Here is an 11,937-nt window from a genome sequence, read left to right as displayed (position 1 = left end):
TTCACCCTGAACACAACAAAGAAAACACTTCTAATGCCAAATAGCCTCTTGGGCTAAATCATTATACCAACTAAGCCTAAGCAGAGCTCAAACTCACGGCACAACTACCAATGGTAAACACATAACCTGTGAGTGACCTTGTCCAAATCTGCAGCATAATCTGAATCCACAGCCAATAAGTCCCTTATCTGTTCTGCCAAATTTCAAACTAGCATTTGATGTCCCTCTGAGGTACCTGAAAATCCACTAAACAGCCTTCCAGTGTTCTTTACCAAGATTAGCCATGTATGTACTAGCCAAACTCATAGCATAAGATAAATCCGGACGAGTACAAACCATGGTATACATCAAAGAACCAACAACACTAGAATATGGAACACTTGACATGTACTCTAAATCCTTAGTAGTAGTAGCACACTGAGCAGCTATTAATTTAAAATGAGGTGCAATAGGAGTACTAGCAGGCTTTGCATCATGCATGTTGAAACGATGAAGGACCTTCTTAATGTAATTCCGCTGACTAAGAAACAGTAAACCAGAAGTTCTATCTCTAGTAATCTCCATACCTAGAATCTTCTTAGCAACACTAAGATTCTTCATGTCAAACTCACTACTCAACAATTTTTTCAACGTAGTGATTTCTTTCTTGCTCTTGGCAGCGATCAACATATCACCAACATATAACAAGTTTACAAGTCATCCATCAACTAGCTTAATGTAAACACAGCTATCATAATCAGATTTCTTAAATCCATGTGCCAACATAAATGAATCAAACCTTTTATACCACTGTCGAGGAGACTGTTTCAAACCATATAAGGATCTTCTCAATTTGCAAACATAATCTTCCATACCAGGCACTATGAACCCTTCTAGCTGGTCCATGTATATCTCCTCGAGCCTCCATGTAAATGCAGTTTTCACATCTAACTGCTCAGCTCAAGATCATGCATAGCAACAATACTGAAGAATGTACGAATTGAATACCACTGTAGAGAACACATCATTATAATCAACACCAGGAATTGACTGAAACCTTTTTCTACTAACCTTAATGTAATTCTGACTAGACTAACACAGTCTATCTATCTAGTAATCTCCATACCTAGAATCTTCTTAGCAACACTAAGATTCTTCATGTCAAACTCACTACTCAACAATTTTTTCAACGTAGTGATTTCTTCTTGCTCTTGGCAGCGATCAACATATCACCAACATATAACAAGTTTATAAGTCATCCATCAACCAGCTTAATGTAACACAGCTATCATAATCAGATTCTTAAATCCATGTGCCAACATAAATGAATCAAACCTTTTATACCACTGTCGAGAGACTGTTTCAACCATATAAGGATCTTCTCAATTTGCAAACATAATCTTCCATACCAGGCACTATGAACCCTTCTAGCTGGTCCATGTATATCTCCTCCTCGAGCTCTCCATGTAAAATGCAGTTTTCACATCTAACTGCTCAAGCTCAAGATCATGCATAGCAACAATACTGAAGAATGTACGAATTGAATACCACTGTAGAGAACACATCATTATAATCAACACCAGGAATTTGACTGAAACCTTTTTCTACTAACCTTGCCTTATACCTAGGAGGCTCACTGGGAGATAAACCCTCCGTCTTCTTGAAGATCCATTTGCAGCGTACGGTCTTCTTTTGTTTAGGAAAGTGCATAACCTCCCATGTACCATTCTTCTCGAGAGATTGCATCTCCTCTTGCATAGCTGAGATCCACTTCTCGCTATCACCAGAATTAACAGCTTCAGAATATGTGGCTGGCTCATTAGTGTTCTCCACCTGTTCAGCACAACTCAAAGCATAATAAGTCATATTAGATTCTTCAATATAACGGACTGGAGGTCCACAGCTTCTCTTTGATTTTCGAAGTGCAATAGGCTGATCATCTCACTGCAAAACAGGAGATGGTTGCTGAACAGTTTCATGTGCTTCGTCATCAACAATTTCATTTTCCTGATCATCCATGAGCTCCACCTGCCTGCTGATCTGTTGCTGCTCTGTATCAGAATTATCTGAAATCAAATTTGTGCACAAGCTGTCATTAAACATCACAGACTCATTGAAAACAACATTCCTTCTCATGAAAGTCTTTTTAGTTTCGGGATTCCACAATTTATATCCTTTTACTCCTGAACCATAACCAAGAAACAGACACTTAATAGCTCTAGGCTCTAATTTTCCATTATCAACATGAGCATAAGCAGTGCAGCCAAAAACTCTCAACTGTGAATAATTAGTAGGTGTGCCAGACCATACCTCAATGGGAGTTTTCTTATTAAGTGGAATAGAAGGTGACTTGTTGATCAAGTACCATGCGGTGTCAGCAGCTTCTGCCAAAAATGCTTGCTCATTCTGGCATTGAACAGCATGCAACGAGCCTTCGAGATGATGGTTCTGTTCATGCGCTTGGCCACACCATTCTGCTGCGGAGTATGTGGGACGGTGTGATGCCTGACAATGCCTTCCTTCCTGCAGTAATCATCAAAAGCAAGCAAACATAATTTTCCACCATTATCAGTACGAAGTACTTTTACCTTCCTTTCGGTTTGCCTTTCTATCATAGTTTTCCACTCCTTAAAAGCTGCAAAGGTATCTTCTTTGGTTTTCAGGAAATAAGTCCACACTTTTCTAGAGTAATCATCAATAATTGTAAGCATGTATCGAGCACCACCATAAGAGGGCTTACGAGAAGGACCTCATAAATCAGCATGTACATAATCAAGTATACCTTTGGTATGATGAACTGAGGCATTGAACTTCACACTTTTGTGCTTACCAAAAACACAGTGCTCACATAACTTCATGTTACTCTTACTGCAACCTTCCAGTAGGTTTCTCTTGATCAATTCTGTCATACCAAGTTCACTCATGTGTCCAAGACGCATATGCCACAGGTTAGTCTTACTAGGTTCATAATTAATAACAGCAACGGAAATTGAATCATGTAATGTACTTCCTCCAAGGTCATATAACTTTGCAGAATTTATGTCACCAATCATATAAACAAGAGAACCTTTTGATATCTATAAAACTCCACCTGAACCGAAGTATCTATATCCTTCTTCATCAAGTGTGCTGAGCGAGATGAGATTTTTCGCCATGTCTGGTATGTGTCTCACGTTATTCAGTGTGCGTGTCATGCCATCATGTGTCTTGATCTGAATGGAGCCAATGCCCACGATTGCACGCAGGTTGTCATCTCCCTTACACACAACATTCCCACTCTGCAAAGACTTATAAGAACTGAACCAATCTCTGTTAGCGCATATATGAAACGAACATGCAGAATCAAGTATCCACTCATCATAACTAGCAACACAACCAGCAAGAACAATAAGACAATATCCCTCATCAGAGTTTTCGGCACCAGAAACAATAGAGGCCTTACCATCAGCTTTATTTTTACCGTTCCTTTTCTCTTTATTCTGCAACTTCCAACATTCTTCAATGAAGTGAAATCTCTTCTTACAGTGTACTTGCAGAACTTCTTGGGCCTGGACTTAGAGCAGCCTCTACCACTCTGGCTCCTGTCACGATCATTATTGTCGTTGTAGGTTTTCTGCTCTGACCTGCCTCTGACATTCAATGCTTCGCCCTTGGATGACGACCCATTAGACTGAACCATGCCTTTCATCTTCTCCCTAGACTAGAGTGCCTCATAAACTTCCGCATGGGTTAGTTCATCACGGTTAGAAGTATGGTGTCACAAAAATTTTCATATGAATTAGGCAGTGAACATAACAGAAGAAGACCTAAGTCCTCCTCATCATACCGAACCTCCATCGACCCTAGGTCGGCAACGATCTCCTTGAAGACCGACATGTGGTTCAAGCCTGAACCACCCTCCTGCATCTTATGCGAGAATAGCTTCATCTTCAAATGCATCTTACTAGTTAGATCCTTGGACATGTAGATCGATTCCAGTTTGAGCCAAAGTTCTGCAACATGTTTTTCCTGTAGCACTTATTGCAAAATATCATTAGATAGATGAAGCTGAATTAAGGACAGGGCCTTACGATCTCTCCGCTTTTCCTCAGCGGCCCACTCATCCTTCTTCTTCTTCCTGAAGCCTTCCAATGCCTCATCAAGATCCTGAGATTGCACCAGAATAGCTCGCATCTTGACTTGCCACAACGAGAATCTCGTCTTGTAGTCCAACGGCGGTAGATCATACTTCGTCGATGTCATCATGAAACCCTAATCTGAAACTAGCTCTAGTACCACTTGTTAGAGAATTGACAGAAAATAAACGATGACAAACAGTAGATCAATCACAAAGGACACGAGAATTTAACGTGGAAAACCCTCCCAATGCGGAAGGGAAAAACCGCGGGCGCCAGTCAGCAAATCTTCACTATACTGAGTGCGGTTACAGGATGCTGAATCGGAGGCTTACAAGAGGTATATATATGGAGTAACCCTAATGTGTACCAGAGGCTCCGCACCCCGCATCCCCAGACGTTCCTAGGTGTAGGCACTGATTCGACCAGATTGTCTTCCGCATTCGCTCCGGCCTTTTGGTGTGATGCCCAGGCACTGCTTTGCTTCGGCCAAAGCCTCCGGCAACGGGCCTCTGCTGCGCTACGTCAAGTCGGCCCTTATACGTGTCCAATTGAATTTGGATCACAATTCAACAAACACCACACACACTCCCTGGTCCCTATCTAACCTAGAAACTACAATCTATACACACACCTTTTTATTAAAAAGCCTCATCTCCTAGGCACTTTGTTTTCACTCCAAACGTTAGGCCTTCATGTTAGCAAATGCTTCTACTAATTTGACATAGATCACGCCGCACACTCCTTTCCCCGGCACAACACTGCGTTAGCTATCGACAACTGACAACTCCCATTCACGTATTCACATAGCACTTTCAAAAAAATGCGTGAAAGGTCTAAGTAATCATCCAATGTGTGTATAGACAAAAAAATAGAACTTGAACAAAAGTTTTTGGAGAGACAAATAAAAATGGTAATAAGCATGTGAATGGTTGCATTATTCATAACATGCATGTTACTATTACAAGCGTGTTGTTTTTACGCTCAAAAAATTATTTGTGTGTTGTTTTTCCCCCATTGTATCCTCTCGTGGAAGGGGAGTTGGGAGGATTACTTGCCTCTCACAGTGTTTGCTTATAATAACAGTTGTCAGGCTAGTATCAAAATGTCTCTGTGATGAAGCATTGTATGTACACAGGTGTATTTCCCCCATTGTTGGAATGTAGTTGGTGAGAGGTGTTTGGTTGGTTCGGATTGGGTACAACAGACCCATGATAAGGTATGGAAGATCCGTCAGAATTTGTTGACCGCTCAAAGTCATCAAAAGAGTTATGCAGATGTCAGATGAAGGGATCTAGAGTTCTTAGTTGATGACAAGGTTCTTCTCAAGGTGTCGCAAACAAAAGCTGTGTTCATTTTGGCACTAGTGGAAAGCTCAGCCCGAGATACATTGGACCATATATGATTATTGCTTGAGTTGGAGCCTTAGCTTATCGGGCAGTTGCCTGAGTCAATGAGTGGTGTGTACCCCGTAAGTATCTAAAGGATATAGAGTAGAAGATGGACACTGACATTTTGAAATAGATGCCTCTCCCCTCAATGCCATAAAATTTTTGAAAATCACTTCACTGCCATAGAAATTTTGATTCGTCACTTAAGTGCCATTTCCTGCGACATTCCATCAATTGGGTGTTAACTGAGGTGCGAAAAGACTGTTTTGCCCCTATCCCCAATTGTTAGTGCCCACCCTCTGCCCATGCTCATCTTCTCCCCACTTGTCTCTCTTCACATTTTGCTTTGGCACAGGCTTTGGCTCGCGTGACTCGCCTGCAACGAACGACGGTGGTCGAGCTCCAAACTGCGTCTCCCTAGCAGTGCCGCCTTGCTATGGCGCAAGTGTCTCCCACATGGTGGCCGTCAAGCTTCGGCACTCCCGCGGCAGTGTTGTCCGAGCTCTGGCACGCCCGCGGTGGCTGCAGCTGAGCTCCACCCCCGCAACTCCCCGTAGCTGCGTGGAGCTCCATCCCACGTGGTTCCGCCGCGGCCGTTGTGCTATGTGTTGACGCTCAGTAACGACCAATTCTAGGTGTCAACTTGATCAAAAAATCATGAGAGTTTGCATTTCTTACACTCATTATCTATCAAATAAATCCCGAAACACACTTTACCCCTATAGAATTGCAAGTTGTGTTTTCAAGCTAATTTGCAGGTTGCAAGCACACTTTGGTCCGAGATAAAATCACATATAAAGTTAGAGTGTAGAATCAGGTTCAAATGAACCAAAGGAGGCCTAATTATCCAAGAAAATCCACTCAAGACAGGGCCTGGTACATAGGGTTAAGACAAGGCAAGCCAGGACAGTCCACCAGAAGTAGTTGGGGCCGGTTGGCGCCCCGGGCAGGCCAGCCAACCACCCTGGCCGACCAGGCCCATGGGGCCACCGCCTTAACCTTGCCACATGTCATCTCCTTAATGGCTCTCAAAGGCGGTTTTGCAGAGATCAGCTGCTGCTCGGCCGTGGCTCCCTCCTATAAATATGAGGGGATGGCGCGGGGGGGGGGGGGGGGTGAGAATAGAGCACACACACATCTCTCAAATTTCAACTCAATCTTGCATTAGCTCTCTAGGTTAGTGGAGTTTAGGTGAAGTTTAGTAGTTATCGAGTCTCGGAGTTGCTCAGGAGTTCAGATATGGGTTCTTCTCTTGTTCTCTTGTGTAATTATTGGTCATTTGTAATAGATTTAAACAATGATTACCGATTCTGCTTGATTTACATTCTGAGTCATCTGACATATATTATGTGATCTAGTTGCATTATCATTTAATGCTTGCATTATGTAATCCTTCTGTGCTTGTGATGGTTAACATTTTTGCTATAGAACTCTTACAACTGCTCTAGTATTCGTATGTTTGTTCTAGTGTGATGTTTTTCCATCCGGAGGGTGGGTGCTCCGCGCCGGATGCTAGAGTATCGCTTGCTAATGTAGACTAGTTAAGTGTTGCTAGATGTTGCCCTTTCCGACGATTTGCAGAGGTAGCGGGCGGTGGTGACAGTCCTGTCCGTGCCCAGTAATCCACATTCGGATTGGGGGGTAGGAGGTGCGTAAAGCCGCATAGTTTGGTCGGGCTCCTCCCATCAATCTATAGGAGCAGTCTACCTGTTGTACCAGTTTAATCTTCTGTTGATCTAGCCATAAGATAGCATAGATATATAGCTAGCCTCATACCATTGACTCAAGTTGCTAACTTATTCCTTTCTCTCTGCCTCTAGAATATATTTCGAGTTGAGTGTAATTGGTATATGTCACACTACCTCCTATGTAATTATTTATTTGTTGACAAAAAAATCAACAAACTCGAATCTAAAAGCAACGTTCACCAAGATTCAGAATTCAAACCAAGCGTGCCAGTAAATTTGATCTGTAAATTGACAAGAGATTGAAAATCATTAAATCTGAGAGCGTATCGGCTGATTTTCCGAATGTCTCTCACACAGCGTATCAGCAAGGTTTGCCGATGCAGAAAACGACAAAGATATAATTAATGTAGGTACAAGATAGGCAAATGTATCAGCAGATCTAGCCGATATAGAAAGCGACAAACTGGCTTAGACAGTCGATCGCACATGCATAACAGTATAAAAGCTACGAATGTGTAACTTAAATAAAGCTACTTTATAATGCTTGAAACAGATCTAAATCGGCTCTATAATATTGCGAGAATATTACAAATAGCGCAGCCGATTATATGTGTTTCAAGATAGATATATCTGATGAAGACTAAAATATAGGAAAAACCTATAAATCTAGCAAATATCAACAAATTGTGAATAAATCTAGACGAGAAAATAGCGATGCACTAGAAGTCGAAGCCTAGATGAATTCGATAACTTTTGAATATATCTGAACGAAGCAACAGCGATGCGCCCGGAAGCTGAAGCTCAGATTTACTCGGTAAAATGAATACTCACCAGCACATCAAGTTGCTCGTATGTGAGACGTCCTTGATCAACTTGAAAGAAGTCATAGAAAAGAAAATAGCGAAGTCACTGACTAGAAAGTAAAATGCAAAGGGATTATAAAGGTTTTTTGTATTGGATGTGTATGAACCTTTTTAGGTCCCGTACAACCGATATTCATAGCATAAGATAATAAGTCCTAGCCGATTATAGCAAATACATATCTTGGCTAAAAAGTAAAAAGATTTCCTAAATAAACTAAAACCAAATCATGATCGAATCACCAAAATCTGATCAAATCTTAGAATATTCCTCCAACTCATCGGCAATGGTAGCATCTGCTGACTCTTAAATCCCGCACATCATCGCCCTCTAGACTAGAATATTCCTTTGGCCCATCGGCTGCCATTTTATCGGTCGATATTCTATGCCACATGTATTGACACACTTTCAAATCGGCAATCTCTTCTTCACACCATTATCCATCTTGACACGTGTTAAAAAATGGTGTCAACATTATCTTACCCCGGTTTATGCATTTGATTATCCAATCTAGATCAGTTCATTAACTAGCCTATGTAATTCCATTCGCTGCCTTCCTTGTGGAAATATAACTGACACACCGGTATACTCTTGGGTCAAATGCTATAGCGGTATTCCATGCGCTTGCGGATTTATTCGTGGTTCATGAAATGCCTACCACCCCCTTGGCAATGTGGTCGTGGAAGGACAGCACGAAGTCAGTCTGCTCGACCTCGGCATTTCCGCCGAAGACATTGCAGCGATGCGAAGAATCGACGCTCGCCTGGAAGAGGTGCGGAGGACACAACAGTTGGCTGTAGAGGCAGGGATGTCGGAACCGCAGATGGTAACAAGAGTGAAGGGCAAGGAGGTCATGCTCTCAGAAGCCGAAAGATAAAAACAGTACAACAAGCTCAAAGAAGAGGAGCTTCGCTACATGGCCATGCAGAAGAAGCTTCAGGAACAGTGACATATGCTGGAAAGATGCAAGCCCAACCAAAACCAAAGGAAACAGCCACAACCAACCCATGGCAGCACGCACTGCCGAAGACCCGTCTGGCAATCATCCCAATCGAGGACAACTCCGAGCGCTCTGATTTAGGGGAGGAAGAGTACCACTGAAGAAACTATCGCTGAGGACGCCATCACTATGGCCCTCAAACCCCATTATCTAAGGACCTGGAGGAAATACAATGGCCTCATCGTCTCAACCTAGCAGTCCTTCCCCAATTTGATGGCGAGTCAGACCCGAAGGAATTTTTGCTCAAGTACAAAGCCACTATAGAAGCTGCCGGAGGAGGCTCCGTGTGCAAGGCGAATGCGCTCGTTCTTGCGTTACGAGGCCTAGCCCAGCGATGCTACACAAACATCCCCTTAGGAACTATTCTGCCTTGGAGCCAGCTTCGGTCAGAGCTAAATGCCAGCTTCAGAACTGTAAGACCTGACAAAGTCACATCATGCGACTTTCACAACCTGAAACAAGGGAGCTTGACCCTATAGTAGTACCTCAAAAGCATCATCAAGCTTCACGCAAGAGGACCAGACATTGCAGAGCAGAGTATCATCGATGCTACAATCCGTGGAATGAACCTGGGCTTGTACGGAGAATACCCGGAGAGACACAAGCCGAAGACAGTCAGTAAGCTCTTTGAGATAATGAAAGAGTATTGCAAATCTGATCGCGGGAAAAGGCAAAGAATAGAGGAGATGAATGAGCAGAATAAGGCAATAAACAACGATAGATCGCATACAAAGCCATGACACGTAGACCAGCTGAAGCACCAAAAAGCAGTCAACGCCATTTTCGAAGAAGAGCCATGCGACTCCCTGCACCATGGAGGGAGAAGCGAGAGAGAATCGTGAAGAGAGACACAGCTGCGATGAAAGACACCACCGCGAAGAGCGAGATCATCGAAGCCGAAGAGAAAATGGCAACCGAAGAGAAAAGATACAATTATGTTATTTCCATGGCAAAGATAAGGGCCATTGGATGAATGAATGCCCCTTCGCCATCCAGATGAAAGAGGAGCTCGACCGCCAAGGTGCCCAAACAGCGAAGCCTGTGAATTACACCTCGCAACCACCACAACAAAAACCTTTGGTCTCAGCCCCCATGTAGTCTCCGACCCCAAATTGGACAGTATCATACCCAGTGCTCAACTGCGCCCCGCTACCATACGCACCCGCATTGCCAAACCCATCAGCACCTCCACAACCAATGATGCTCCCTTCACAATACACCCAAACATGGTTGAGAAGTTCCACGCTACAAACCTATGAACCAGCAAACCTACCCCCACCACTGAAGAACGAGCCTGGACAAATACCAGAGCGAGCGAATAGCATGGTCAACATCATCAATGCCATCTCTGGAGGGTCCAATGAGCCAGTCCACGAGACAAAGAGGCAACACAAAGAATACTTCAGAACTATGTCGCATGTCAGCGAAGGAAAGCACTTCTTCACATTGTGGTCCCACGTCCCAATATCTTTCTCACAGGCAGAACTTGGGTTGCAACACTATCCACATAATGACCCCCTTGTCATCAGAGCAAACATAGAGAAGAATTCAGTGCACTTCGCAGGAAACGATGTAGGATGAATCCTGGTGGACAACGGTAGATCCGCAGACATCCTTGTCTGGCAGTGCTTTGTCAAAATGGGGTTTACTGAAAAGTCCCTGCAAAAGTCATAGTACCCGCTCATCGGCTTCGGACGCAAAAGAATAGAGGCCCTCGGCAAAATAGAGTTGAACGTCATGTTCGGCGAAGGGAGTACCCAGAGAACAGAAGCAATCACCTTCGATGTGGTAGACATCAACTACCCCTACAATGCCATTTTCGGCCGCAACACCCTTGTTAAGTTTGCAGTAGTAATCCACCAACCGTACCTGTGTATGAAATTGCCAACAGCCGGCGGTAATCCACCTTCGATGCTGAGCATGCTTGATTGATTTTCTAGGTATCACAATATTTTCATGAACAAATCCGACAAAGGGAAAACCAGTTTCACAACTCCCTTCGGCACATATTGTTATGTGAGAATGCCAGAGGGCTTACGCAATGCAGGCTGCACCTTCAACAGGATGATCAAAATCGTTCTTGGGGGGATCAGCTAGACAAAAACATCTCTGCATATGTTGATGACGTTGTCGTTCGAAGCAAAAAAAAGAAGGGAAGACCACATACAAGACCTTCGCGAAACATTTGCAAACCTTCGGCGACACGACCTAAAATTGAACCCAGAAAAGTGCGTCTTCGGTGTCCGCAGAGGCAAGCGGCTAGGTTGCATGATCACATAAAGGGCGATAGAGGCAAACCCAGAGAAGATTGAAGACATTAGGCAGATGAAACCGCCAGCCATGAGTAAGGGGGTGCAGAAGCTAAAAGGGCATCTGGCCTCGCTGAACAGATTCATCTCAAGATCACCAGAGAAGTGTCTCCCGTTCTTCAAAGCACTTAAGGTCTCCGACAACTTGCAATGGAGCGAAGAGCTGGAGAAGGCTTTCAAAGCCCTCAAAACATACGTTGAAAATTTGGCGGTCATGTCTAGTGCTTCAAAAAAGCAGAATTGCTCCTATTCATCGCTATGTCAGGAGCAGCGGTCAGCATCGCTCTCGTTGAAGAGCGTACCGTCGAAGCGGCACTGAAATAGGTCCCAATCTGTAACATCCCGGATTTTTTCGGAATGTTATAATGTCGAAAAAATGTGAATTTCAAAATTTTTGTGGTAGTGCTGTGAATAATTCACTTAAGTAGGAATTCTGCCCTTCTAAAATTCCTAGTAATTAAAAATTTCGAATATAATTAAGGATGTTAATTGCTAGTGTGTGAATATTTGGAGTTAATTGGATTTTATTGGCTCTACCTTGTTTAATTCGGATTCGATTTGGATTTATTTTAATTGTGTGGAAATTAAATTGAG

This window comes from Panicum virgatum, chromosome 2K (genome assembly GCF_016808335.1).
Source record: "Panicum virgatum strain AP13 chromosome 2K, P.virgatum_v5, whole genome shotgun sequence".
NCBI classification, from domain to species: Eukaryota; Viridiplantae; Streptophyta; class Magnoliopsida; order Poales; family Poaceae; genus Panicum; species Panicum virgatum.
Note: the sequence above shows the minus strand (reverse complement) of the source record.